This window comes from Gorilla gorilla, chromosome 18 (genome assembly GCF_029281585.2).
Source record: "Gorilla gorilla gorilla isolate KB3781 chromosome 18, NHGRI_mGorGor1-v2.1_pri, whole genome shotgun sequence".
Taxonomy (NCBI): Eukaryota; Metazoa; Chordata; class Mammalia; order Primates; family Hominidae; genus Gorilla; species Gorilla gorilla.
In genome coordinates this window covers 85,889,999-85,915,244 of record NC_073242.2, presented here as the reverse complement: position 1 = coordinate 85,915,244, position 25,246 = coordinate 85,889,999, and the positions used below count along the sequence as shown (strand labels likewise).

The window sequence follows — 25,246 nt, the reverse complement described above, 5'->3', positions numbered from 1 at the left end:
TAGTGATAAATTCATACTTCTCATTAACTTAAATTACTGATGAATAATTAAAATCATGTGCTAAAATCACTCACAAAACCTATTTTTAAGTATATATATCGCACCTGGTTTTTGAGAAATACATTAAAAAAAAATCCAGTGTAACGCAGAACCTCTGCGTTACACTTTTCATATTTGCAGCGTTCATTTAAAAGTCTATTTTGCATATTCAACCAAAAGCAAATTTTCAACCTCTCCCCGCTATATGAGTACAAGAAATACTTACTGTAGACAAAAGAATTCCATTTTCTTTCTGGGAATATTCTCCACCTTTCTAAAGAACTCTTCTATACAATGTGCAAAGTCATTTTCTTAGTTTTACAGTAACAAAGCTCCTGTGCCATGGAACCTAATGTAAATGAAATGGCCTTGCAGCTGCCTTCAGAATACAGCTCACCTCGACCATGATACAGCTAATTGTTAAAAATGGTGGCTGAGACATTTTCCATACATTAAATTAAGGAGCTCTGATGAAGGCGCTGGCATCCACCCACTTCAGACAAAGGAAAATAATTTGCAACTGTACCAAGGCGTGGATAATTGAGTCATCTCCCATACAGGGTCAGTGTTAGAGGTTTCCTCCATCTTTACAAAATGCAAACCACATCTCATTGTCTCATCTCAGAAATCGATTCTTTGCAATGCTGCACTGGGTCAGAGTTTCAAAGGAATCTTAGTCATGGGTAAATCCAGAACTCCAATGCCAAGAAGAGCCGAATTCTCACAGTTCCTCTCCCTCTGCTGAGCAGCTCTCCTGTATTCCCCAACTGACAGCTCCTCAAGTCTTCCTATTGTTAAGAGTAAAGAAAGTCCCCACACCTCCAAAGGGAAATAAACCCCTCAACTAGGGTGAACAATTTCCAAGTACATGCTTCAGAAAGAGGTCCAGACCCCACAGGTCCCACAATACAAATACATTCCTTAGGATAAAAAGCCATATGCATCATCATATTTTGTTGTTGCTTTTAAGGGAAGACAACAAACAAGCTGCTTTTTAATGCCGAATTAAATGTATTGTATCTTTGATATTAATCAAGGTATTAAAAGTATTGCAGGCAACATTTATAATTCTATCACCCTCCAGATAATGCTTACATGACTTAGGAAGTTTTCATTTCACTTACGCAAATTATATTCTCTAGCCAAAAATTTGAAATATACTTAAAGGACTCCTATGATCTCTTTTGAGGCTGAATTTAAGAAATAAAAAAGAACCATCTCAATTTAAACTGCCAATATTTAGTAAATACTTAGGAATCCTCCTCTTTGGTGTTACTGTTTAGTTCTTCTCATTGCAAGCCTTATGCTAAAACATTTCCTGTGAGATAGTTCAAAAAAATCTCTAATAGTACTTTTTCCCTAATCACCAAATATAAAGGACTGAATTCCTAAAGAATCCTACACACAGACACACCACACACACAAACAAACACACACACGCATTCACTCACTCTCACCTGCAATCCCAAAGAAGGATCTGGTTTTAGCAAATAAAATAAATTCTATTTTCATATTCCACCTCATACAAGAATTCTGCACTTCACATGTATCTCCTTTAAAAATCCTAAAGACCACACTACTTGCTACTTAAAGAAGTAGTTCACAAAAATCCCAATAACCAACTATTTAAATATTTAAGCAAATTCTGCCCCACCCAATACATTTTTAAAAGAAAAATATTAGAATGGCAAGATACAAATCTGAACAATTCTCAGAAGAATCAAGTACTTCTTCTATCAAATGAGTTAACTGCTTCCAAATTTATCTCAAATTTTCAAACAAACCAAGACCTTGTCTTTCAGAGGCACTGCAACAACATGCTGCCACTCTATTTACCAGGGTGCATTTGTCTTAATTTCTTTACAAAACACGGCCAATCCTACCTGCAGCTCTTAAATTTAAGGAGTTACAGAACGGTCGATGCTGTCGATCACTGCAGCTCTTCCATACCTTCTTATATGAGATGAGCTCTGTCGGAACCAGTGCTCAAGTTTTTCCCACCCCAAACTGCCTGAATTGAGGGATGGGGGTGGGGAGAAGGACAGAGAGAAGAGAAAAAGAGAGAAAGAAGAAAAAGGAAAAGAACAACCCCTCTGCAAGTGCTGATGTGACTGAAGCACTAAAGAGTCAAATTAAACAATGAGATTGCAGGGTCCCTTTAAAAAGGGTGCACTGCAGCCCCCGGAGCACAGCATCACCATTCGTTGTGCTCTACACAAATTCAGAGAAGTCAGCCATCAGTTTGAAAGCACAAACTGATGGGAGTAACAGTTTATAGGTTACAGAAGGGTATTTTATTGTTAACGGACTGTACCAAGTTAAGATTTAAGAGGGGGAGAGACAACATGTAGGCAAGGAATGCTATGATACTTTTTTTCCCCAACCCAAACCACTGCAATTACTCTGATGTGAATCTTTGATGACTTCCGACATCTTGCATGGTTAATAATCGCTTCAGCTGTCATGTTTGGTTAATGTGGAAAATGCATTTGCTGCATTGTGATGCAGTGCTGTGGCCACAGATTGTAACACCAGTTGTGAAGCTGGTCCCTTAACTGAGCAGCAGGAATTTGCACATGCCATGATGCTAAAATAAATGGTAGTTAAAAGATTTTATACAGCAGCAGACAGATTCTGCCATTTTAGTCTACAGGATGTGTAGATACAACATACAGAAGCATCTCAGATCATTGTGCCCTTGTCAATTGTACTGTCCTTCAAGCAGAACAGTAAATTCGCCATCTTAAATGTTTGGCCTCTTAGTAGTTAAAAGATTTTGATACTGTTTAAATAACTATTCAGATTAATTATAGCTTTGAAAAGAACAGAGGTTATTTGCATTTCAGGAATATACAGCCAATGAAACTGTCACTGACACAGGAAAATGCAGACCTTTTATTAACATATGCTCAGCTCAACTGTCACTTCTTTGCACAACATTTAGGGGAAAATATATGATGTGTAAGTAATGAATATTCCCATTCTACTGCAATGATTTTTAAAAGTGCTCCTCAGGAAGGGATTTTTTTCCTCCACGTTTTAACATATAACCTGAAAATTGAAGACTACATTAAAATATTATCATGTTTTTCACTGTCAAAAAAGGAAATTCAGTGCGGCAAACAACTGTACAATTATAGGAAAGCTTGTGAAAAAGCAAAGACAGAGCCACGCTAAGACCAAGGCACCAGATGATTAAAGTCAGGCTGGTCAGGTGATGGGCCATCACCATGGTGCAGACTGCAAAAGGAAAATAGAACCATTCTCTCCTCAAAAACAAAAACCACAAACCCTAAGATTGCAATCTGTTGGTTGCAAAACCAACATCTATACTGCAGAATCTGAAAGACATATAATATTTGCCAATTTCATGATGTATTTTTATATAAATATTAACTTGGCTATTTAGCATACAGAATTTGACTACTGACGGTTCTTACTCACCTACCATCATCATTTTTGTATTTTAAGAAGCAAAACCAACTTACATTGTTCCTTTAAAAGAATAAATATAATTAACTTATTTCTTACATCAGAACTTTTGCCAATTAAATAAATACCCAGAGTTGAGATGTTTCAGACATTTCTGCCTTACAAAAACAAACAAAAAACCCCAACTAAACTAAAAAGAATGAACATAGGAACACACTGGTGTCTGAACAGCGAATAACAATGAAAGAACTTATGTTACTAGCATAAAAATCAACTCATGATTTCCTTTGTTTTATTCATTGTGATAACACCAAATGCATAATTTGGAGGTGCATGTGTTAACAAGCACTGTAAAGCTGAAGAGCTTTCTAGTTTTCTTACCCTAACTTAAAATTAACTGCACCAACAGTGCTATGTGGTGCCATAGCAGATGTCACAGTAGTTGTAGCTAACATTCAACAATCCAGCTTTTTTTGTTCCAGACCCAATACAAGGTACCACTAACAGCTGAGAAAACTGCACAAGGAGGGAGGGAGAAACGTGTGTGTTGAGCGTAGCTTTGAAATTAACCAGGCTCAGCTTATGCTCCAATTACTGAACAAAAGACAATCCTGGGGGACCTCTCTGAACCAGTGCAAGAAGCAAACTCTTTTGTTTCTGATCAAATAAATACTGTACTGGAGCATGGTGGATATATAGCAATAGGAGTCTCTGCCTGGGGATGAAAAGAACCCGAAGACCCAAGTGTGGTTAAAGTCAAACTATTTCACGGATGTAAAACCTGTTCCCAAGGGATACATCTGAGGTTCACTACAGGGGAGTAAGAAAACCCTCTTTATTTACTGAAAAAAACTTCACCGAGTCACTGTTAAGACGTTTTTCCTCTTTAGTATTGCCAACAAATAAATTAAGAGGGTATTTATTTATGCTAGAATAAATTCTAAATCAGCTCAGCCCCTTCTTCCTCCATCTACGAGTATCCCAAGGAAACTAGATGAGTGGCTGGCTTGGAGTTGCAAGATATGCTGGCTGGAAAGGACCTCTGAGCAGAAGTGTTAACTATCCTGCCTTCAGACCCCAGATGCCTGAATAGGTAAGGAGGTCACAACAAAAACGCTACAAAGAAGCCACCTTACAAAGGAGGTGCTTCTCTACTTATTCGTCACTAACTGAACATAAAGTGATCTATTCCTAAATTTGGTAGTCCATTGTTTAATTTTGTATTTTGGCTTTACATAACCCCAGACACCAAAAACTAAAGCAAAAAGAAAAGGGTTAAAAACTAACGGGTCCAGCATTCATTAATATAAGGGATTAAAGTGGGCTCACTTAAACAAATGTAGAGATTACAGTCTAGAAAAGGGAGCTATTGAACTTTTGTGGTTCAAGTAGAACTATAATAATTGCCAGGTAAAATAATATTCAAGTGAACAACTGTAGAGCTCTACAGTACAGTGACCATATATAGAACTTTACCCAGAAAAACTTTTACAGATACTTGGTGGGCTCTGCTCTGTCTTCTGCCAGGTTCTCCGGGCTGCTGGGAAGATCAATAGTACTGGTGGGTAAGTGCTTTTAAGAGTAAAGAAGGAAGCCAGGTGAGGCTGAGTGATGACTCCCTCTATGAGCAAACTCCCAGCTTTCTGAGATATAGCTGGGAGAGCTGGGTCCCTGCTCCCTTTCCATCCCACCACTACCAACCTCCTCCTGGCTTCTTCTCCTCACTGAGACCTTGGCCCTTTGCCTCCTGCTAAACATTTCTCCTATTACACATTCATTTCTACTGCCACAATTCTTCTCTCTAGGCCTGTGGCTCTTGAAAATAATGTATGGAGCTGTTTTCTGAGAAATTTTCTTACCCCATCTCCAAATGCTTCAGGAGCATTTCCACAGTGATAGCTTACCAGAACATCAGAAACGGAAATGAAATCTCAACTCTCAATCTAGTTAATCTTCCAATTCCTTAGCCTCAACGAAAAGCACCCATCCTTCTCCTTGCCCCAAACCTCACGTAATTTCTGAACATCCTTCTTAAGCCCATCAGGCACCACGTGTGGCAGATGTTTTATCCCAAATGTCCCTCGCACATCTTTTTCCTGTTTTCTCAGCTACCACATTGGTCCTGGCTGTTGTCACCTCAAAGCTGTATTACTACAATTGCCTCTGAATGTCATCTAGCAGCTATCCTTCTACTGGCCAAACCAACTTCCATAAGCACTGCCATGCCCTCCCTCCTTTCTGCTCAATATTTACCTGCTTCGAAACTTTCAACACCTACCGCCTACACTCCACTGCCTGGCAGTCACTCCTTCCATGTTCGACTGCCCTTCCCTGACAGATTTTACTTCTTAGCACATAACTTCCATTTCTTACCTCCCTGACTTTGGTCAGGTTATTACTCTTCTTTCACTTCCTGCAAGCTAAACCCATGTCATTTTTCAAGGCCCATCTGTTCCAGGGAGTCTTTCCCAACTACCCCAGAATTCACTCATTATTAACCGCTTCCACGCCTCTGAATTCCCATGGCATTTAGAATCCTGTGTTGCTCTCATTCAGTCTGTCTGTCACTTTTCACAGCTTGGACAGTTTGATCTTGCAGGAATGTCGGTGTTGGCTCTATAGGCAGAAGACAAACTTCCAGAGGGCAGCATCCAGAATTTGTATTTATTCGAATTATCTCCATAGTGCAGTCCTTAACAGGCACTGAACAAAACCACTTCTTAACTTTTATTAGTGTCTACTAGGCCCTGCCCAGGTAGATGCAGGCAGTTATACTTAAAGGGGAGCTAAATATTACTTTTGCTTGTTCTTTCAAATATTTTCAGCTCCCTGAGATAATTCCAGCCTTAGGTGGTAACATACTAAGGCGGTTCTTGGCCAACGTGCGGAGGCACTAAGCTCTTCTTTGTGACTAAGCATCATTACCAACAGTATTCAATTCCCAAAGTTGGCTTCCTCATTATATGCAACTAGAGCCATGGAAGTTCGGGGAAAATGAGACGGCCTGACCCAAAGTCAGTGGTATGGCATTCACAGCTCATCTGTCCTTACTAATTAGCTGAGAATGAAAAAGCAATCTGCTAATTTATTGCAGACATTTCATCCTGAATATTATTTTAAGTGAGGAACACCAGATTTAGGCAGTCAATAAAAAAAAGAGAAGATTTCTGCACAGTCTTATTTAGCACTAAAACAAATTACAGTTCATTCTCTCTTGCTGATACCCAAACTAGACTGCCCAGGAGTTAAGAAACAACAGGGAAAAGTAAGCTTTCCCAGCTAATAAGTTCCTGCTGCCCCGGAGTGGTGGTTCTGAGTTTGATATGACTATAAACCAAAAGGGTGAGAGCAGGGTTTATAAGTGGGCCAGATACGAAATGCAGCTCGGTGAAAGAAATTTCAGAAGTAAGATTTCCATTTTAAATGTGTTTTCAAGAAGTAGTTCCCCAATAAAAGCAATTACTAATGGGAAGAGGTTAAAATGGGAAGAGGAAATATAGTCCTCAATATTTCTCCAGGGCAATTCACTACAGTTTTAAGCAGCCTCCCAGATTTCTAAAAATCAAAATGGGAAAGGCTCTTTTCCTATCAGTCTGTCTCTGTTTCTGTCACACACACACACACGCGCGCGCGCGCACACACACACATACACGCTCACTCTCTCTCTCAGCATCTATTAAGCCTTGGTATTTAGACAGAGGGAACAAATGAGACTTTCAGCAAGAACTTGCAGAATATGTGAAGAAGTTCTACCACAGTAAAAAATAAATGAAATAATAAGATATATGTTCACTGGATTCATAGCCACAAAATTTCAGGCACAAAGAGACTCAAACTCAGGTTCTGGCCCAGGTCCTGGCTTTGGGCCCAAGACCTAGCTTTCTTGTTTCCTTACAGAGAGAGCTCTTGGCGCAGCACTATGGGACACGTACTGAGAAAAACTGCATGGGTGCCTGCTAGAGCCCCAGATTTCATGGAATTTTAAGTCATTACATGGGTGATGGTGGTGGTTGCACAAGAACGGCTTCTAGCTTGTTAATTCTTGTTACCAATGTACTTTTCGCAACAGATGTATTTCTTGCCAGGTTGATTGTAAATAGAATTCTTTTAAACAAATTCTATTTTAAATTCAGCAGGGAAGCTGTTATTTGAAGTAATACTAAAGCTGAACATTGTCCCAAGGTTTCTTTTACAAATCTAGATATTCAGATTTGGATTTGCTTATTAAAAGCAGAGTCCATCATAATTTTACTATTATGTTAAAGACAAGACACTAAAACCTTAATTTTTATATAGTTTTTGCACATATTTATTATTTGTGCTACTATCTGGAAAACAGTGATATGGCCAGATACTGGTAAGAAAAATACAAAATAAAAGACTACTCAACAGAAAGAAAAGGTTTATTAAAATTATCCAACCCTCAACGATTTAAACAAGGGGGAAAAAAACTGTATTTCTTTCATTATCAGGTTATAATTTTACACACTGACATAAATAAAATGTAGCTTTCTCAAAGTTTTCTATGAAGAAAACTTAAACGCAAAATTCTATTTTTTCATCAATCCCTATTATAAAATTGAAAATAGCATTCCTCAAAGCAATAAAAAAAAATCTGGCACCAACAAATAAAAGTATATTCAAGGATATAAACTTTAAGAAAAAAAATATATATATAAAATAACCAGAGTAAAAATGATGAGAAATGACAGTAAAATGAATTTGAAACAGCAACTATGGTGATGACCTGTGGGTTACTGGTCCTACATGAAGGGTGCAAGAGGTGAGGGGGCCCCTGCCTTTCTTCACCCCTACTTCAGGTCAGGATAGACAACCATGGCAAGGGAGGGGTGGCCTTGTCTATGGGGCCCTATAAAATACTGGGTTGGGCTTTCATCGCTATACCTGTGCCCTCATCTCAAAATAGGGGCACAAGGATCTGCAATTCTAACATTTTTTGGGGAAAAACAGGCTGATTTTAAAATCTGCTTTCCCCACACTGTTCTCTCCATCAGGCTTCCAGCAGGGACGGGCAAATGGTTTTAAAAACAATGGCCCAGTTTTATTGACATGCTCGTTAACACTAAGTCCTCCAGCAAACTACTGAGGAGACCAAAACGTTTCCAGTTCTACTACTTTGCCATCTCACACCCTTAAGATACTGGAGCATTTTAAGTAGCCAGTTTCCCTCAGGAAAACCTACAACACTGAAACTGTAGTAAGAATGGGGACTATATTATATCTACTTAAAGTGCTTAACACAGCATCATGCACAGAATAACTGCTCAACATGACTGATTAACCTATAAATTGCTGAGTATTATTATTCAGAAGTTCTAGAAATGTCTACATAACTCCAGATGGTCATCAGCCTTTTCCAACTGTAGTGTTTCTTGGCAAACTATCATTTAGCATTTAATCTGGTGAAGTGTTCCTATGAAGCTACCTACACATTACTAGAACTTAATTCGGGCTGGGCGCGGTGGCTCACATCTGTGATCTCTGCACTTTAGGAGGCCAAAGTAGGTGGATCGCTTGAGCTCAGAAGTTTGAGACCAACCTGGGCAACATGGTGAAACCCCATCTCTAACAAAAATACAAAAAATTAGCCAGGCATGGTGGCATGTGCCTGTAGTCCCAGCTACTCGGGAGGTTGAGGTGGGAGGATCACTTGACCCTGGGAGGTGGAGGTTGCAATGAGCAGAGATTGCACCACTGCACTCCAGCCTGGGCAACAGAGCGAGACTCTGTCTCAAAAAAAAAAAAAAAAAACAACCTTAATCTGGTGACTGATAGGACTACCCACATATGATTTCTAAAATCAAGCAGTGATCAAGTCCAGTGGAAAGCATACTGAAGCTAGAGTCAGAACAACTGGGTTCTAGGCAATCAAATCATCCACCTCATGCCTCAGTTTCTTCATCTGCGAAATGAGAAAATACCACCACACCAGCATAAAGTAAGAGCACTGCATGTATTTTCAACTATCTATACAATAGGATTCTCTTCAAAGCCAAGAGAAGCCATTTCAAATGATCTAAAACACAGGCAGCACATTTTAATACATTTTTCAAATATGCAGACTGATTTAGACATTTCCAAAGAAATACTTATTCTGCTTCTCTGCTTTCTCTCATGGCATCTGTTGTTACTAGCAGCTAAGGAAAAGTGAAATCTAATGTCATTAACAGTAGACCCAAGATCCCTAGCACACATTTAATGGTGGGGGTGGGGGGCATACAGAGAGAAGCAAATGAAAAGGTGAACAAAATGAGAATGAGAGGAGCTGGGAGAAAGGCAGAGAAATCAGGTTAATGAATAAAAACAAGTCCATCTTTCATCTCTCCTGGCTCCTACTGATGGCAGACGGTGTATTTAATCTGCTGAGAGACCAGATTTAAGGCCTCCTTTTGGCATAGTCCATCCATGAATTATTAACATTTGCAGAAGTAACAGCACATCCGCTCACAGCAATCAGAGAGGATAATGATGATTAACTAAGATGGGATTATTAATCCTCCCACTTCCCTTTCCCATGTCTCCCTCTCTTCTTTATTCTCCTCTGGGCTCTGACTACTTTTTAGGTAGTATATTTTGAGCTACAGCCTTAATATCAGATTCAATACCTCTATGATGAAAACAATTATAACTCACAAATTATAAGTCATAAGTTTTTAAATATATATGTTTTAAACATATATTATATTGAACACTATGTCCTTGATGAAGCAAAGATAAAAACAAAGGTGGTTATAAATTCTTTATGGACTCAAACACTTAAAAGATAAATACACTGCTTTGCAGTCTGCTTTGTTTACAGTTTGTTTAGTGAAAATTCAGTATTAGTCCACAGGTGGACTAAGTTTAAAAGTTGGCAGAGACACCTAGAAAAGCAGGTTTACCTACAGTAGACTTCTGTTATCACTTAATTCAGTACATCTCAAGCTGGAGTACTTGTTAAAACACAGACTCTGGGTCGCACCCTCAGATATTTGGATTCAATAGGTCTGCGGGGAGCCTGAGAATCACATTTCTTAAAAGTTCCCAGGTGATGCTGATGCTGCTGGTCTGAGCGCCACACTCTACAATCACTGACCAAAAGGCTTTTCTCTGGTTGCCAAAGGTGTTCAGGGCAGGAGAGGAATGGAGAAGGAAATTAAACCCAACCTGAGCTAGAAAGTTAATACAAAGACACTAGAGATGAGATCAGTGGCTCCTTCCCCTTCCTAACCCCCAAGGAAAAGCCTAGATGCCTGAAAGGCTCTGCAATGCGTTTGTTGCTCCAAAATAAACCCCATCCCTTAACACTGCCCCATCCTTAAAAAAGAAAGTAGAATGAATAGTTAACAAATAGTGAAAAGCATATATGAGGTTGGGAGGTAGACTAATTTACAACTTCATTTCCGAAACACAAGAAACACAACCAAATGTCTTCTTTTCCTTGGTCAGTTTCTTCCCCGTTCTCCCCCTACTTAGATTTGGCTTTAATGTATAATCAATCATCTAATAATAAATAAGTTGCAACTCTCACCTCAAACCTTGGCTTACTAAGTATTTGTGAGGAAAAACCAATTCAAACTGTGTCTACTCTGCTCTCACCACACAATGACAATCAACACAGAAGACGACTTCCTTTTGGGTTTTTATGGAAGCTTCCTTATGTAGGCATGCCTGAGTAAACCACTGGCCACTGGTGATCAACTTAACCTTCAGATCCTCTCTCCTCCCAGCAGGCTGGAGGAAACAGGGTTCAAGACCAAATACATATTTCGCACTATCACAGTACTGTAACAGAAAACTCTTACAGGCCCTCAATACCAAGCTGAGTCAGACACTAAAAAACAAAGGTAGAAAATTAGCAGAGGCTTCAGGCAATGGCCAAAGTAAGGAAATGCACTTCAGGGTACATATTACAAGAGCAGAACATGAGCAAACTGGCTAGACAAATAAAACTAAATTCCATTTATTTGGGGTTTGCAAATGCAGAAAACACAAGTAATGAGAGTATGTAGGGCAGTGGAGAAACAAGGAAGAGGCCCACCTCTGACAGACAGCAAGGCTAGGCTTCCACAGAGCTTCCGGGCCCCTGATGGGGAAATGTCATTCCATAGAAAACAGGTAAGAAATGGTCAGGGGAAAGGCAGGGACAAAACATTAAGAAATTCGACCAGTGGTGAAAGAACTGGCTTAGTGTCTTTGCAGAAAAGAATAATATGGCATTTACCCAACCAATCCATCACTTGATGCCTTCCTCAGCAAGGCATAAGAAAAGTAAGACTACATGACAAGGTATAAAGAATCCGGAGTCCAATCTCACTCTCCAACTGTGCTCATTCCACAGGAAGATAGCTTTGGTGGGTGCATACTGCCAAGCTGTGGGAGCCATTCTAACAGCCATGTTTTCACAGCTAACACTTGATCAGAAAAATGAGAAAAAATTCTACCCAACCATGTTCTTTACCCTTTTTCTGCCCTCAATACCGCCGAGGCATCTGGTACACTCCCATTAGCAATGGCAGCTCCTGCTGACAGCCAGTCTAAAAAGGCTGAGGCAAGGGGACAGGTGGCAGAGAAAGGGATGCAAAGGACAGAAGGAAAGCAAAAGTGAAAGGAAGAAAGGAGAGAAGACCAAAAAAGAAAAAGAAAAAGAATGAAAGGGAAGGGAACAGAGAAGGTGGTATCCAGCATAAAACAGAAAGCAAAATAATGGCAAAAACAAAAACAAAACAAAGAAATCTTTCCTTCAATCTGCTCTAAAACCCCTGACATTCCTTCCAGTCCACCTAAAGTTCCAAATATGGCATTTGTTTCAGTTTGCTACTTTTCATTTGCTTGGGAGCAATGACCCACTCAGACAGCATAAACCCAGCACCACGTCACATAAAGGAAAACAGCAGTAAACTATGTCAGCAGTATCAACAAACATCAGTATAACTTTTTGTTCCAAAGTATATCTCAGATGGAAAAAATGAGGTTTATCACCACTCAGTGTACAGTCCACAGAAGCCAATCACGCCAAATTACTCTTCTAAGTAGCATTTCCATCCCTAATTTAGTTAACCAGCAAGTCTTTCGTGCTGGAGGGAATAAATGGAAATGTCATCCCATAGAAAACAGGTAAGAAATGGTCAGAGGAAAGGCAGGGACAAAACATTAAGAAATTCGACCAGTGGTGAAAGAACTGGCTTAGTGTCTTTGCAGAAAAGAATAATATGGCATTTACCCAACCAATCCATCACTTGATGCCTTCCTCAGCAAGGCATAAGAAAAGTAAGACTACACGACAAGGTATAAAGAATTATTTGGGTTCAAGTTCCACCTTTTACAGTAACTAATCTATCTTAGTCTCAATTTCTTCCCCTTTTAAATAAAGATGATGCCAACACTCAATCAATCCATCTCATACACTGCAGTGTGGAACAAGAGAATGACAAAGCCCACTGTAAAGTATTATACAAATGAAAAGATTATGATGATGTGTCCCTCAAACTTCATACAAAGTTCCAGGCCTATTAGTTCCCCCTAAATCTTCCAAATTAGGACAAAGTCACAGAACTTCTCAATAACCAGCCTTCCAAATAGTTTGAGGGAACAATGAAATGATGTAAGGGTTGTTCATGAAATCAGCACATCTCTGATCCCTTTTAGCACATAAGGAAGCTTTTCCGTTACAGAATAAAGGAACAGACTGTGTGTCAATTTATAGGAATTGACCAATTTTGAGCTATGAGGGTCACGTGTTTTTTTGTTTTTTTGTTTTTTTTAATTTTTCAGTAGAGATGGGGTTTCACCGTGTTAGCTAGGATGGTCTCGATCTCCTCACCTCGTGATCCACCCGCCTCGGCCTCCCAAAGTGCTGGGATTACAGGCTTGAGCTACTGCGCCCGGCCTGTGAGGGCCACTTTTACAGTCTATTTCTAACACACGCTTCATGTACCAGTCCCTCACTTCTCTATTATCAATTTTCCTTGTCATTTCAAACAAAAGATGTCTACCGTTTCAAGCATGCTGTTTAAAAAGTTCAACACTCCCCAAATGGTATCTGTTCTAACAACTTCAAGGGGGAGTACAACAGTCAAGAAAGTGACTATGGAGCCATTTTCCAAATTTTCTGAAGTAAGTCCATCTTATTCGTGTGATTGGAGGGGGTAGCGGAAGTCAATTTTCCCCCCTTAAAGCCATTCGGTTCTCATTTACTCTCAAAGTCACAGATTTAATGTTTTTGTCATCTCACTCCCTCAGCCTTAACTCAAGGGGTGAAAACACACCCTTTATTCCAGTCAAAAGATGCCCAGGCTGTGAAAGAAGATGGTGAAAGTTTTTTGTGACCAATGATGACTTCTCCAACCACTCCTGAGCCCCTGGCCAGCTCTCTCCATAAACAGGACACTGCACCAGCCCTTCAGCTAGATTCTAATTTCAACTCCATGCCAGCAGAGTGGAACCAGGCAAACCTAATTGTCACCTACTCTTGCATACTCACTGACACCCCTTCTCCCTTCCCTGCTTAGTCTTCTCTTCCTGATTCTGTTATGTTAGTTTGTGTTTGTTTATAAAAGCCAGATAGCCCAAAGAGTACCAGTTTGCAAGACATCAGGTGTTAATGTTCAGCTGAATGTCAATTCCTCACTTTTATACTCTTAGACGTGAATAATTTTGCTGTAGAGAAATCTGTCTTGTATTCTGGAATATACACACAAAGTTGAGGGCTTTGTGTCTTTAAAACCAAATACACATAATACCCTTAGACAGACAAATCATATTATACAATACAAGATTTCAACATTCCGGCACACTGCCAGGGCTTAATGGCCAGTCAGACGCTAAGTAAGGAAATGGGTTTGCATTAAACCTACAAATAAGTCAACAATCAATAGTTCAGTATTACAGTAAAAATTTGATGTGCCCTTTAAATTGCTTCTAGCATCATGCTTCTAACTCAAGTTCAGCTTCAGAAGCAAAACAAAACAAAGATGATCAAGCAAGAAGCTGAACACAACCTATTTTCACAAGCACAAAGCTTCGGCATTTTGAAACTAAAAGCTGCTCCAGGATTTCACAGAAATCCTTTACAGTGTACCTCTAGGGCAGCAAACCTGAAAAATAATAGGCTGAGCTTTAGACAGTAAATTAAACTGACAGCTCAGCAAGCAGAAAACTATGGCAAAAAAAAAGCAAGCACCTGGAGATAAACGGATGAAACAGGTTTGGTCTTTCTGCAAAACTGAATGCCCCTCAACTACCACCTCCCAACACTCCGCAAGAGTTCACATCAGGGTTGAGAAAGTATGCTCCAGCTTCTCCCTCAATCAACGTTATTTTACTACTAAGCTTGTGTAAATAAGAGCTATGCCTACCACATCCATTCAAAAGATACTTTTCTCCAGCACTGTGGGCTTTCTACTCTTTATTTTGCTCTAAATGAATGATCAATTATACTTCTATTTTATACTTTCACTAACTTTCCTCCTTCTAATACATCCTGAAAAACTTCCCTCCTTCACTAAAACAGTCTTAGTCTGCAAATGCAATTTAAATCCTAGGCAGCTAAGAGCACAGTATTGGACTCAAATCAACAGACTGGAGCTCTGGTCTGGCATATCTAGCCTCTGTAAGCCTTAGCTTCCTCATCTGTGACATGGGGTTAACAGTAAGTATCCACCTCAGAGGGTTGCTGGGAAGACTAAATGAGCAAGCCTAGGAAGTGCTTAGCACACGTCTGAACATAATAAATGCTCAATAAACCTTGGCTTTGCTTCCCTGATGTTAGCTGGGGTAAGACAAAAGTCATTTTTTTTTTTTTTTTTTTTTTTTTTTTGAGACAGAGTCTTGCTCTGTACCCCAGACTGGAGTGCAGTGGGGCAATCTCGGCTCACCGCAAGCTCTACCTCCTGGGTTCACACCATTCTCCTGCCTCAGCCTCCCGAGTAGCTGGGACTACAGGCGCCCGCCACCACACCAGGCTAATTTTTTGTATTTTTTAGTAGAGACAGGGTTTCACCGTGTTAGCCAGGATGGTCTTGATCTCCTGACCTCGTGATCCGCCCGCCTTGGCCTCCAAAGTGCTGGGATTACAGGCGTGAGCCACCACACCTGGCCAAAAAAAAATTTTTTTTTTTTTTGAGACAGAGTTTTGCTTTTGTCACCCAGGCTGGAGTGCAATGGCGCGATCTTGGTTCACCACAACCTCCGCCTCCCGGGTTCAAGCAATTCTCCTGCCTCAGCCTCCCGAGTAGCTAGGATTACAGGCATGCGCCACCACGCCCAGCTAATTTTGTATTTTTAGTAGAAATGGGGTTTCTCCATGTTGGTCAGGCTGGTCTCAAACTCCCGACCTCAGGTGATCCACCCACCTCAGCCTCCCAAAGTGCTGGGATTACAGGCGTGAGCCACTGCACCCGGCCAAAAGACAAGAACGTAATGTGTCTCTGGTACTATGTTTCACTGCAACGGTGAGAAACAGGGAAGGAAGAAGGAAGGAGAAAAAAACACAACTATTTAAACTTGTGGTGCTCAAAATATGGTCAAAGGAGCACCGGTCCACAAATGGTTTGCTCCCAGTCTGCAGCAGGTAAGTGCAAAGACCGACAATAAGGATTTAGAGATTTTTACAGCAAACTGAGTAATTTTATAGCTATCAAATCCCATTTTAAAAAGGGCTTGTATTTTGCATGTCTTTTTTTCCTAGTAATTCATTTTTGTTATATTTTATAAAAGTATCTCTCAGTCTGAGACAAAGTGAAGAAAAAAACTGGTTTGAGAAGCACTGATTCAGTAAAAGCACCTTTTGAATGAACAACACCCACCACTATATTCATTCAATGCTAAGACATCTGGGGCAGTTTAGGACCTCATTACAGAATTAAATGATCCTGTAAATGCCCATAAACTTTCAAGAGTCCGCCAGGCCCTGCTCATTTAGAGACGGGTCCTCCTGTTGAGAAAGATTGATGTGCACTGTGAGAGAACCTACTAGAAGAAGAGAGAAAACTCCCAGGGAATATCACACTAGTGTATTTTGGTACCTTGAGCAAATCAAGCATATCATATAACCTTCCATGGCGGTTTCTACCTGTCCCTAAGATAGCAACAGCATTTTAAAACAGACTATTTTTTTAAAAGAAAAGGGAGGAGTGGAGGAAACTCTCCCCCATATCCTTTTGTTCATCCCATTCAAAGAAATAAACCAAATTAGTCAGTAATTTTTAAAAATCAGGAAGTAAATCCATACTCCCACTTACATTCTGCTGACCTAAACCTCCCTCCCTTTTGTTTTATAAATTAAACAAATAGTCTAGTCTTCATTGCAAATATGTCTTATAAGACAAGGGTTCTTTCTGAATAATTTCTTGGCAGCTGTGTCACGCCCAGCCCTGCTCAGCAGATTCTGCTGCAGTGCTTCAAGTGCTGCAGCTTTCTGGAAAGCACAGGCAGGATTTTGCTGATGGCATCTCAGCCTCACAGCCACTCCACAGTGAGAGGCAAGGACTGGCCCTTCTGTCCTCCAGGATAATTAAAGTGGTGCGTGCACCACTGCTGATCTTGTGATCGCTGCAGACCAGCAGCTGTCAGAATCAAGGGCCTTAGCCCCAGCATGGCTGTCAGCAACCTGGGCTTGGGGAACACATTCAGCCTCTCCATATCTGAAGTGCAAGATGGAAGCTGAGCATCTGTGAAATGGAAAGATGCTTCAAAAGAAAGCGATACACACTGGTTCTTAGAGCACTGCAGCACAAGAAAATTCTAAGTCTAGGTCTTGTCAGTAGGGGATGTTACCCATCTTACCTCCCAGCTTCTTTTCCTGGTCCCTACCAAACAAACAAATGAAAAGAAGTAAAGCCAAGGGTCTCCCCTCTATGTAATCCCCTCTCTCGGTTCCATCGCAGATCATGGATTTTTAGTGAGACACTACCAACCTGGGCCCCAAAGTTTTGCAACTGAGAAGCCTCAGTTTGCCAACTGCCACATCAGGCTGCAGGCCTGCACAGCTTTGGATCGAACATTCCAAAAACAGAAATAAGAGATCACAAGGTGCTGTGGCAAGCAGATCAAAGTGGCACACGGGTAAAGGGCTGCCATCTGAGAACAACAGACTGGTCTACAGTAAAACAATTCAATATTTGACAAGGCTTTAACCACCATTTAAATCACAACCACTCCAGTATCAAATAGTTCAGCAGATAAAAAGACATGCCCATTTCTGGTTCCTGCAACCAAGCAATTTATAGATGCCAGACTGAAGATGTCAATCTATGTTTCTCATCTCCAGAGTGCTGGGGCATCAGTGGTATTGGCAGGTTAAGAGATAGCTGGTGAAGGAGGGAGGGGACGACTCAACTCCAGTTCAAAGGCACCAGAGCCTGGCCAATATCTGAAGTCTTCTATTAAAATATTAAATGTTTCAGCCACGGGGATTGTTCCAAAATACTCTTAGAGAACCATTCCAACTTCTTTCTTCTTTAAGTTGGTAATTGATATTCTCTTGCTCACTACAGGATATAAGAAACCTCCTAGAAGACAAAAAAGCCTGTCATTTCCCGCTCGTTCAGAATGCATTCAGCATCCATTTACTTGCTTCTTCTGAAAGCCTTGCATTCAGGAGTAAGTGTGAATGGATAAATAAAAACGCTGAAATCTTATATCCCTGGCTCACATAAAAGCAGTTTTTCACATTTTCTCCGACCCATTTTTATTCCAAAGTTACCATTTTTAATTCCATCCACAGAATACTTTAATGTAATTGCATACTTTGCCACCAGACCACAATGCCTACCTTTTCCCTTATCATGGACAGGCAGAAAAATTAAATCATTTCAATTCCTTACCACTGTGATCAGCATTAGGCTACCTAATTATAAACATGAAACAGGATGGCACATTAGCCTGCCTCTGTGAAGACATTATTTTTTTTTTTGTACAGGTTTACTGGTTTTTACCAGCTCTAAGATTTATACTGGGTCAGGGTTTAATGACAAGGAACAGCAAATATGTTTATTAAGTAGGTGTGATGTAGACACCACTGTGTTCATATAGGGGACAAAGCTTGGCACCACTTATTGTCCCTCAACCAGAACAGGGCACAGTAAGATGTAATGTCTTTTCTACATGCAATTCAGTCACTACACCCAAATCTTGGCCTCAAATGTACCCGGTGTTCCAGGAAAGGATTTCTCTTCAACTAACAGACTTTGGATCTGGTGATAATCAGATTCATCACTCCTACTGAGCCCAGGAGCATTAACTATAGGTTGTTTTAAGTCCAGGATGGGCAGCTGTCATAAGCTGAGAAACAGCAAGATTCAAATATCCATTAAATCTCTCTAAAAACTCAAAAGAAAGGGTATCATGAACATCCTGTTCATTCTCTTAGGGACAAGAGGAATATAACAAAGGAGATCAATAAATAAAAGCCTTCGCACCATTAGATTCCACGGAATAGTCTCTTATATTTTTATATTATGTGAAAATATTTAGACAGCAAAGTCTTATTCCTTCAGGGTCCACAGTCCATCAGTTCAAAATCATCCAATTTGGGCCAGATCACCATTTTGTGCAGAAGAGCCTACTCAGGCATATTAAGAACAGAAACAAGATGGAAGATAGGGATGTTCTGCCTACTTAAACCATTTCTCAGAATCGTTACACAAATTATCAGTAGGCAAACAGATGCAACTCTTAAGAACTTCATCTCTTCCTTAGATTTGCTAAAGCAGCTCTGGTAATAATACTTTTCCTTGGTAAACATGCTTAGCAGTTTCAGTTTCAGAAACAGATGAAAATGACAACTGCATTTCTTTCAGCCTTAGAATTAAGATACTGTTTACCCATTCAGACTGTACTTTCCCTTGACTGATTCAAGCTAAGGAAATTTTACCGCACTTTTTCTTCAATATTAATATTTTGCCAGTAATTCCTGAAGAGCTATTCGCATATTAATCATTCTAGGCAAATCTGACCCTCTTTCCAACAAACTGCCACAGGATTTCCACAACCTGTTCCCAACCAACAACTTGCCAGTACTACAAACATCCAATTAGTGAGCAACTACTTTTCCTCTTTGCTGTTATATATAGCTGCATTTAAGGAGCAGAAGATAGAAAACTAAAAGATAGACTATAAAAATAATTCAGGTGATAAGGGGTTACAAGACTATTGATTCATTTTTTAATTTTATTTATTTTTTGAGACAGAGTCTCTCTCTGTCAGCCAGGCTGGGGTGCTGTGGTGCCATCTCAGCTCACCACAACCTCCACCTCTCGGGTTCAAGTGATTCTCCTGTCTTAACCTCCTGAGTAGCGGGGATTACAGGCGTGCGCCAACATGTCCGGCTAATTTTTGTATTTTTAGTAGAGACGGGTTTCACCATGTTGACCAGGCTGATCTTGAACTTCTAACCTCAAGTGATCTGCCCGCCTCGGCCTCCCAAAGTGCTGGGATTACAGATGTGGGCCACCGCATCCGGCCACTGATTCATTTTTAAACTTACCAAAATCATTTAGTTTCTTCTTTCTATTTAAAAGACAAACTAAAAGTGGTTTGAGCATATTTTACATTTCCAAGGACAGGAAAAGGAAGAAAATAATGAATATGTTATAGATACAGTGTGGCAAGCAAAACAAGTTTTTAACAGTCAATTATTATCACACCTTTAGTCTTACATATGATAGTTCAGTTTCCCTAACTCTAATTTTTTTATGGTTATTTTATCCTGTTTATCACTTCTTTTCCTCTTTACTTATATAGGACAGATTTCCATCTGGAGATTTAGGCAGATTATGAAGACCTTCAGAACAGAGTCTTTTTTTTTTTCTTTTGGGTAGAAGGGGCTGAATTTTCACTTAACTATGATTAGAATTGGCGGCTAAGTCAATTCCAACAACATAATCTAGATTTCTATTTACTTTGTAAGGGAACATTCAGAAAGTTTTGTCTTTTCCTAAGCAGGGAAGCCAATATACTATATTTGGAGGCTGTGGGGAAAACAGGTCTATTAAGACTGTGGAAGAGGTGATATCTAAGGAAAGCCTTAGAGTCTTAGACTGAAATTAGGGCTTGGATGTTCCAGGACAAGTGAAGGCAGTGAGCAAAGATATAAGTTATAAAAGAAAAAAGAATGGGTTGGGCATTTACATACACACACACACACACACACACAAGCAGTTCCTTCTACCTTGGAAAAATGCCAAAATTTAATTCTATCTATACTTACCTTAAAAACTACATATTTAATACTTTAAGAAGCAGAGAGTTTCTAGTTGAAAAATGTCTCTAGATAAATCTCTCAAACACATTACAGACTGTTAATATGTTTAGAAAGAGTAACTACTATTAAATTCTGAAATCAGATATAAGTAGTCACCCTCATTTCCCAAAGGCTCAAAGGAGAATGAGGAGGATGACGTGAGAAACTTAGTTGGGACCTGCAGTACTGAACGACTAGCAATGGATATCTTATCCCAATACTGCCCATGGATATGAAATGGAGTTAGATTTGAAGATGTTTCATTCTTTTCTTTACAGTAACAGTTTTAAAATTTCTGGCACTATAAGTACAGTGGGTTGAAGTGTGTGTCCCACAAAAAGATATGTCCAAGTCCCAACCTCCGGCCCTTGTAAATATGACCTTACTTGGAAATAGGGCCTTTGCAAATGTAATTAAGGATCTCAAGAAGAGATTATCCTGGATTTAGGGTGGGTCCTAAATCCAATGACTGGTGTCCTTATATGACATGAAAGGTAGACCTGACACACACAAGGAAGAACCCTGTGAAGACGGAGGAAGAGACTGAAGTTATGCTGCCATAAGCCAAGGAATGTCAGGAGCCAATCAGAAGCCAGAAGAGGAAGGAGTCTCCCCTAGAGCCTATGGAGAGTATGTGGTGCTGCCAATACCTTGATTTCAAAGTTCAGGATTCCAGAACTGTGACAGAATAAAATTCTGTTGCTTTAGGCCACCAAGTTTGCAGTACTTTGTTACAGCATCCCTAGGAATTTAATATAGTAAGTTTGGCAATTATTTATTATTGCTCTGCAATGGTCTGCCATTAAAAATATTTTTAATTATTAGGGATACATCATATTTATTCATGTTGTACATGTGATACTTTGATACAAGCATACAATGTGTAATGATCAAATCGGCAATCAGGATACCCTTTGCCTCAAGTGTTTATCATTTATTTGTGTTAGAAACATTCCAATTCCACTCTTAGTTATTTTGAAAGTCTAATGCCATTTAAAAATATTATAGCCTAATGCTGGGAAACTGCAGCTCCCATTTTCATGGCCAATTCAGGCTATTTCTGCACAGACTTCTTGAAATATACATGCAATCTAGTGAAAAAACCCAGAATATACCTGGACTACGTAAATTTGCACTTTATTATTATATAATACACGTATATCCATGATACATTAGGTCTGTTCAGACCACAGTAAAGATGTGCAATATGCCCTCAATATTTTTTCTCCAAAGACAGAAGTGAGCAAGTGGATCTCTGTGAGAGGACGCATACTCCCAAGCACCACAAAGTCATTTAGAACAGGTCCAGTACAGCTGTTTTAGTAGCATGTCCTGTTATCACTCTTCATCTCTATTACACAAATGTAGGCCTTCTTTATGACCACTTCCAAAAAATAAAATCAATAAACATTAAAAAAATTCTACTAGTATCATCCCTACATATATTTAAGTGGCGTTTCTTTAATATACTACCTTTGGTGGTCACAGCAATTTTTTTAAAATGCATTCACAATGCACGCAAACATTATTGATTATGACAAAGAACGAAATGGTAACAACAAAAACCCATATTAATTTCAAGCTCCATTAGAAGCAGAAGGAAATACAACCAATGTTTAACCAAATAGAAAAAGACAACGCATACATGGCAAAATGCCTTTAAGTTTATAAGTAATGCAAACGATGGATAGTACAAAGTCCTGGACAGTATTTGTCAAAGAATGCATCAGCATTTCCTTTTTATAACAGTACTTTAAGTGGCTTATAAACTGACATAATAATTTCCCTCTGACTGATAGCACATGGAATTAGGGTGCATTCTCACCTCAAAAAAAATGCATTGATTGAAAAACAAAAGTTCAATTACAAAAGTCCACCACATTTATGGTATGTGAATTATATCTCATTTAAGCAATTAAATGAAAAAAAAAGTCCATCAAATAGTATATCTGGCTTTTCTAAAGACAAATCACTGAAAATGTCCAAGTTTACTCTTCTTGGATAACCAACACATTATGAGAAGAATTAAGAGGAGGATCACTCCATGCCAGTAATGCAAGCTGGCTTGGCTCTTATGCTTGGTTACTAAACAAGAAGTCAGGGAAGGATACGTGCATAGGAAGTTTAAGCACAGGTCAACTGAGCCACACAATACAACTTAAAACCTCCAATCCCTATTGATAAAACGGAGTTCCCCCAGATCAGGCCAAAGCTAAATTTTCTCCTTTAAGCCTTTGCTGGCAAGAAGATGAAGTGAACAGAGAACTTATTTCAAAACTAGTAAGCCTTAAACTTTTACTTCAGGTCTAGATGATCAATTCCTAATTAATCAAAAGTTATCTTGGACTGACCATTTTGCATTTTTGAAGCTATTCTGGAACAGCACAACGAAGAGGTGAGTTGTTTCTGGTTTTTTTGGGGGGGTTTTTTTTGAGACAGGGTCTTGCTCTGTCACCCAGACTTGAGTACAGTGGTGCACACAGGAGGGACTCACTGCAGCCTCAACCGCAACCTCCTGGACTCAAGTGATGTTCCTGCCTCAGCCTCCCCCTGTAGCTGGGACTACAGGAGTGCGCCACCGTGCCCCGATAATTTTTTATCTTTGTAGAGACAGAGTAACGTAGTTTGAATACATGTCTTTGCCAAATCTCATGTTGAACTGTAATCCCCAGTGTTGGGGGTGGGGCCTGGTGGGAGGTGACTGGATCATGGGAGCAGATTTCTCATGAATGGTTTAATACCATCCTCTTGGTGCTGTCCTCATGACAGTGAGTTCTTATGAGATCTGGTGTTTGAAAGTGGCACCTATCCCTGCCCCCAACTCTTTCTAGCTCCTGCTTTCACCATGTGACGTGCAAGCTCCCACTTTGCCTTTTGCCATGAGTAAAAGCTCCCTGAGGCCTCCCCAGAAGCAGATGCTGGTTTTATGCTTCTTGTACGGCCTGCAGAACCGTGAGCCAATTGAACCTCTTTCTTTATATATTACCCAGTTTCGGGTATGTCTTTATAGCAATGCAAGGATGGCCAAATACAGGGGGTATCACTATGTCGTCCAGGCTGTTCTTGAACTCCTAGGCTCAAGCAATCCTCCCACGTCAGCCTCCTACCATGCTGGGATTAGAGGCATGAGCTACTGTGCCTGGCCAAGAGGTGAACTTTTGAAATGGAAGCATCCTTAACCTCAAAGTTCAGAGACTCCCCAGTGGTACAGGACCAAAGCTCTGACGCGCTCATTCCAAATTAAGAAATTCTCTTTGATGTAACTAAGCATATATTGTTAGAAAACCATCTAATGGCAGTGTTGAAGGAGAGTATTCTTCCATTAAGTAGAAGGTTAGATGAAATGATCATTATGACTCAATACATTTACAAACCTGTCAATACCTTAAGGTAAAAAAATGGAGTTTCACATCACTGGAAATGCATGAAGTGCATCACAAAATGCTGTTGAGTATTCCAAATACCTACTCCAAGAATATCAAAGAAAATGTAAAAAAAACACTTTGTTTTTCAAACAAACAATTTCTCTGGTATTTTCAACATTAAAAACGAACAAAAACCCTTTCAGCAGGTGCTATTTCTTCCCACATTATTAGGGATGCTCCCAAAATACATGGTGATTATTCATCCCTATTACATGTATTTGTTAACAGAAAGCCTCAAGCAGTTGTATGGGGGAGGGGGGCTAAAACTTAAAAAAAAAAAGTTTAAAAAGTATACATGCCATTTCAAGATTACATGGAAATGAGAAGGCAACTATAAGTTGACATGCAAAAATGATTTAGCATATAAAACTGGAAAAACTGGATTCTCATACTTTGGGAACATAGCAGCAATAGGAAAAATATCTATAGTTCTTCAACTCTCAACTCAAAGTAGTTTTAGGTTTCTGAATTCAAATAAATGCAGGAGAAATGTGGCCATCAGATGGACTAAAATGGTTCTTAGGAAGGTTACTAGGATAGAGAGTATTAATTCAAATTGAGCCCAAATAATATTGCCCATTTCTACTAGAATTTGCCTCTGCAGGAGGCATCCTCTCATTTTCAGGTAAATCAATGATAAAAAAATAAAATGGTGCCCCACTGTCCCTTCACTCTAACGCAAATGCAGTGTTCCAATTCCTCAAAAACTAAACAGACCGTGAGTTTTTTCCTTAACAATTTTATGTCAGTTTCTGATTAGATTAAAACAGCTATCAATTGCTTGTGGCATGTTTGGTTAAATGAGACTGGAGTGCTCTATTAGACTATTTCCTGGTGCCACTAATGCAGCCAAACACTTCTTGGAAATCATTGAGTAGGTTTCAGTAAATAGTACTCTAAGTTTTCCCCAGCTCTTTGCCAACCAATACAAGCAAGATGTAAAAAAGAAATGTGGAAGACGAATAGTAAAATTATTTGAGATCTAGCAAAGAAAGCGAAAGAAACTTGCAACTAATGTCTCTGAGCCTTGGATTAAGCCCAAGGAAGGAAGAGAAATCTGTTCTCCTAATTATAATAATCTAAAAAGTGCAGGTTGGAATTGCTTTCT

General features: G+C 39.6%; 1 protein-coding gene across 4 annotated transcripts in view; it reads right to left on the bottom strand.

Annotated features, from left to right (window-relative positions):
* NUP93 (nucleoporin 93) overlaps positions 1-25,246 on the bottom strand; it is a 112,724-nt gene that overhangs the window by 60,619 nt on the left and 26,859 nt on the right. The window contains exon 1 of one of the 4 annotated variants that reach the window (XM_063700217.1): positions 1,923-2,267. The exons of the other annotated variants lie outside the window; for them this stretch is intronic. The gene's annotated coding sequence lies outside the window, so the exon portion shown is untranslated. Of the gene's footprint in view, positions 1-1,922; positions 2,268-25,246 lie in introns of those variants that run through there. 4 annotated transcript variants of the gene reach the window in all.